Below are 5,331 nucleotides of genomic sequence, written 5' to 3'. Positions count from 1 at the left end.
CCCTAGCCTGCTAGGAGTTTGAAGCACGTCACAGTCATTCAGTCATTGAATCCTACTCAGAATACCACAGACAAGGTTAGACCTTCCAGATTCTCTTGAATGCTGCCATCAGTTCTTGCCTATACCACGAAGACTCTGATCTCACGGAATGGCTGGCTTGTTTGTCAGGCGAGCACTCGGTTGTCAGGCGATCAACCATGCATCATGCAATCAGAAATCCAAGAGATATTCACCAAACCTCGAATGCTTGTAGAACAAGAGTGGTTGTCAGTCACCTTGTTCATAGGTGAGAATGGTGATGGGCGTCAATCATCACCTTCATCATGTTGAAGAACAAGTGATATCTTGGTAAAAGAACAAGCGGAATTGAATGGAAGAACAATAGTAATTGCATTAATACTCGAGGTACAGCAAAGCTCCACACCTTAATCTATGGTGTGTAGAAACTCCACCGTTGAAAATACATAAGAACAAGGTCTAGGCATGGCCGAATGGCCAGCCCCCAATTGATCTAAGAACTAGATGTCCAAAGATGATCAAAGGATCAAAAACAATCCAAAGATCTAAAGATGAAAATACAATAGTAAAAGGTCCTACTTATAGAAAACTAGTAGCCTAGGGTGTACAGAGATGAGTAAATGACATAAAAATCCACTTCCGGGCCCACTTGGTGTGTGCTTGGGCTGAGCAATGAAGGAATTTCGTGTAGAGACTTTTTCTGGAGTTAAACGCCAGCCTTTAATCCAGTTTGGGCGTTTAACTCCCATTTAGGTGCCAGTTCCGGCGTTTAACGCTGGAATTTTTGTAGGTGACTTTGAACGCCGGTTTGGGCCATCAAATCTTGGGCAAAGTATGGACTATCATATATTGCTGGAAAGCCCAGGATGTCTACTTTCCAACGCCGTTGAGAGCGCGCCAATTGGGCTTCTGTAGCTCCAGAAAATCCACTTCGAGTGCAGGGAGGTCAGAATCCAACAGCATCTGCAGTCCTTTTCAGTCTCTGAATCAGATTTTTGCTCAGGTCCCTCAATTTCAGCCAGAAAATACCTGAAATCACAGAAAAACACACAAACTCATAGTAAAGTCCAGAAAAGTGAATTTTAACTAAAAACTAATAAAAATATAATAAAAACTAACTAAAAGATACTAAAAACATACTAAAAACAATGCCAAAAAGCGTACAAATTATCCGCTCATCACAACACCAAACTTAAATTGTTGCTTGTCCCCAAGCAACTGAAAATCAAATAAGATAAAAAGAAGAGAATATACTATAGACTCCAAATTATCAATGAAACATAGCTCCAAATTAGATGAGCGGGACTAGTAGCTTTTTGCCTCCAAACAGTTTTGGCATCTCACTTTATCCTCTGAGGTTCAGAATGATTGGCTTCTTTAGGAACTTAGAATCCAGATAGTGTTATTGATTCTCCTAGTTAAGTATGATGATTCTTGAACACAGCTACTTATTGAGTCTTGGCTGTGGCCCAAAGCACTCTGTCTTCCAGTATTACCACCGGATACATACATGCCACAGACACATAATTGGGTGAACCTTTTCAGATTGTGACTCAGCTTTGCTAAAGTCCCCAATTAGAGGTGTCCAGGGTTCTTAAGCACACTCTTTTTGCCTTGGATCACAACTTTATTTCTTTCTTTTTCTTTTTCTCCCCCTTTTTTTCGTTTTTCTCCTTCTTTTTTTTTTCACTTGCTTTTCTCTTTTTTTTTTTTTTTTTTTTGTATTCACTGCTTTTTCTTGCTTCAAGAATCATTTTTATGATTTTTCAGATCCTCAGTAACATGTCTCCTTTTTCATCATTCTTTCAAGAGCCAACAATTTTAACATTCATGAACAACAAATTCAAAAGACATATGCACTGTTCAAGCATACATTCAGAAAACAAAAGTATTGCCACCACATCAAACTAATTAAGCTAGTTTTAAAGATGAATTTGAAATCCTGTACTTCTTGTTCTTTTGTGATAAAAACAGTTTTCATTTAAGAAAGGTGATGGATTCATATTGATAGCTTTAAGGCATAGTCACTAAGACACTAATGATCATAAGACACAAACATGGATAAACATAAGCACTAAAATTCGAAAAACAGAAGAATAAAGAACAAGGAAATCAAGGAACGGGTCCACCTTAGTGATGGCGGCTCTTCCTTCCTCTTGAAGGTCCTATGGAGTGCTTGAGCTCCTCAATGTCTCTTCCTTGCCTTTGTTGCTCCTCTCTCATGATTCTTTGATCTTCTCTAATGATGATGGAGGATAGCATGTGCTTCACCCTTAGTTGTCCCATGTTGGAACTTAATTCTCCTAGGGAGGTGTTTAGTTGCTCCCAATAGTCTTGTGGAGGAAAGTGCATCCCTTGAGGTATCTCAGGGATCTCATGATGAGAGGGGTCTCTTGTTTGCTCCATCTTCTTCTTAGTGATGGGCTTGAGGTCATGCCTTCTCAGTTGAACCGGCTTTGGATGCCATAAATGGTTATGGAAAAGCAAAAAGCAAATGCTTTTACCACACCAAACTTAAAAGGTTTGCTCGTCCTCGAGCAAAAGAAGAAAGAAGAGAGCAGAAGAAGAAGAAATGGAGGAGAGGGAGATGGCCTTGTGGTTCGGCCAAAAGGGGAAGAAGTGGTGTTTTATGAAGGATGGATGTGAGTGGTGAAGAGAAAGAGATGTTGAGGTGAATGGGTGAAGAAGAAGAGAGAGTGGTGGGGTTGTTTGGGGATCCTGTGGGGTCCACAGATCCTTAGGTGTCAAGGAAAAGTCATCCCTGCACCAAATGGGGCTCAAAAACACGTTTTGAGCCAATTCTGGCGTTAAACGCCGGGCTGATGCCCATTCCTGGCGTTTAACGCCAGGTTCTTGCCCTTTTCTGGCGTTTAACGCCAGTCTGGTGCCCCTTTCTGGCGTTAAACGCCCAGAATGGTGCCAGACTGGGCGTTAAACGCCCAACTGCTAGGCTTACTGGCGTTTGAACGCCAGCAGCATCTTCCTCCAGGGTGTGCTGTTTTTCTTTCTGTTTTTCATTCTGTTTTTGCTTTTTCAATGGATTTTGTGACTTCTTATGATCATCAACCTACAAAAAAAAAACAAAAGAAAAAATAGTTAACTATAAAACATTGGGTTGCCTCCCAACAAGCGCTTCTTTAATGTCATTAGCTTGACGGAGGACTCTCATGGAGCCTCAGAAATACTCAGAACCGTGTTGGAACCTCCCAACACCAAACTTAGAGTTTGAGTGTGGGGGTTCAACACCAAACTTAGAGTTTGATTGTGGCCTCCCAACACCAAACTTAGAGTCTGACTGTGGGGGCTCTGTTTGGCTCTGTTTTGAGAGAAGCTCTTCATGCTTCTTCTCCATGATGACAGAGGGATATCCTTGGGCCTTAAACACCAAGGATTCTTCATTCACTTGAATGATCAACTCTCCTCTATCAACATCAATCACAGCCTTTGCTGTGGCTAGGAAGGGTCTGCCAAGGATGATGGATTCATCCATGCACTTCCCAGTCTCTAGGACTATGAAATCAGTAGGGATGTAATGGTCTTCAATCTTCACCAAAACATTCTCTACAAGTCCATGAGCTTGTTTTCTTGAATTGTCTGCCATCTCTAATGAGATTCTTGCAGCTTGCACCTCAAAGATCCCTAATTTTTCCATTACAGAGAGGGGCATGAGGTTTACACTTGACCCTAAGTCACACAAGGCCTTCTTGAAGGTCATGGTGCCTATGGTACAAGGTATAGAAAACTTCCCAGGATCCTGCCTCTTTTGAGGCAGTTTCTGCCTAGACAAGTCATCCAGTTCTTTGGTGAGCAAAGGTGGTTCATCCTCCCAAGTCTCATTTCCAAATAACTTGTCATTTAGCTTCATGATTGCTCCAAGGTATTTAGCAACTTGCTCTTCAGTGACATACTCATCCTCTTCAGAGGAAGAATACTCATTAGAGCTCATGAATAGCAGAAGTAAGTCCAATGGAATCTCTATGGTCTCATTTTGAGCCTCAGATTCCCATTGTTCCTCATTGAGGAACTCAGAGGAGATTGGTACACGCCCACTGAGGTCTTCCTCAGTGGCGTCCTCCTCCTCTCTTTCCTCTCCATATTCGGCCATGTCTATGGCTTTGCACTCTCCTTTTGGATTTTCTTCTGTATTACTTGGGAGAGTGCTAGGAGGGAGTTCAGTAACTTTCTTGCTCAGCTGACCCACTTGTCCTTCCAAATTTCTGATGGAGGACCTTGTTTTATTCATGAAACTTTGAGTGGTCTTTATTAGATCAGAGACCATTGTTGCTAAGTCAGAAGTATTCTGCTTAGAACTCTCTGTCTGTTGCTGAGAAGATGATGGAAAAGGCTTGCTATTGCTAAACCTGTTTCTTCCACCATTATTGTTATTGAAACCTTGTTGAGGTCTCTCTTGATTCTTCCATGAGAGATTTGGGTGATTTCTCCATGAAGAATTATAGGTGTTTCCATAGGGTTCTCCTAGGTAATTCACCTCTTCCATGGAAGGGTTCTCAGGATCATAAGCTTCTTCCTCAGATGAAGCATCCTTAGTACTGTTTGGTGCATTTTGCATTCCAGACAGACTCTGAGAAATCAAATTGACTTGTTGAGTCAATATCTTGTTCTGAGCCAATATGGCATTCAGAGTGTCAATCTCAAGAACTCCTTTCTTCTGATTAGTCCCATTGTTCACAGGATTCCTTTCAGAAGTGTACATGAATTGGTTATTTGCAACCATTTCAATCAGTTCTTGAGCTTCAGTAGGCGTCTTCTTCAGATGAAGAGATCCTCCAGCAGAGCTATCCAAAGACATCTTGGATAGTTCAGAGAGACCATCATAGAAAATACCTATGATGCTCCATTCAGAAAGCATGTCAGAAGGACATTTTCTGATTAATTGTTTGTATCTTTCCCAAGCTTCATAGAGGGATTCTCCATCCTTCTGTCTGAAGGTTTGGACTTCCACTCTAAGCTTACTCCATCTTTGTGGTGGAAAGAACTTTGCCAAGAAGGCATTGACTAGCTTTTCCCAAGAGTCCAGGCTTTCTTTAGGTTGAGAATCCAACCATATTCTAGCTCTGTCTCTTACAGCAAAAGGGAATAGCATCAGTCTATAGACCTCAGGGTTAACCCCATTAGTCTTGACTGTGTCACAGATTTGCAAGAACTCAGCTAAAAACTGATGAGGATCTTCCATTGGAAGTCCATGAAACTTGCAATTCTGTTGCATTAGAGAAACTAATTGAGGCTTAAGCTCAAAGTTGTTTGCTCCAATGGCAGGGATAGAGATGCTTCTCCCATAGAAATCAGGAGTAG

At 41.5% G+C, this 5,331-nt stretch overlaps 1 non-coding gene across 1 annotated transcript; it reads left to right on the top strand.

Annotated features, from left to right (window-relative positions):
- Positions 1-4,882: 4,882 nt before the first annotated feature.
- Positions 4,883-4,990, top strand: LOC130953714 (small nucleolar RNA R71). The gene has a single exon (XR_009075876.1). It is a non-coding gene; the product is annotated as a small nucleolar RNA R71 (small nucleolar RNA).
- Positions 4,991-5,331: the final 341 nt, after the last annotated feature.

Source organism: Arachis stenosperma, chromosome 9 (genome assembly GCF_014773155.1).
Source record: "Arachis stenosperma cultivar V10309 chromosome 9, arast.V10309.gnm1.PFL2, whole genome shotgun sequence".
NCBI classification, from domain to species: domain Eukaryota; kingdom Viridiplantae; phylum Streptophyta; class Magnoliopsida; order Fabales; family Fabaceae; genus Arachis; species Arachis stenosperma.
Note: the sequence above shows the minus strand (reverse complement) of the source record. Positions and strands in the feature narration are given on the sequence as shown.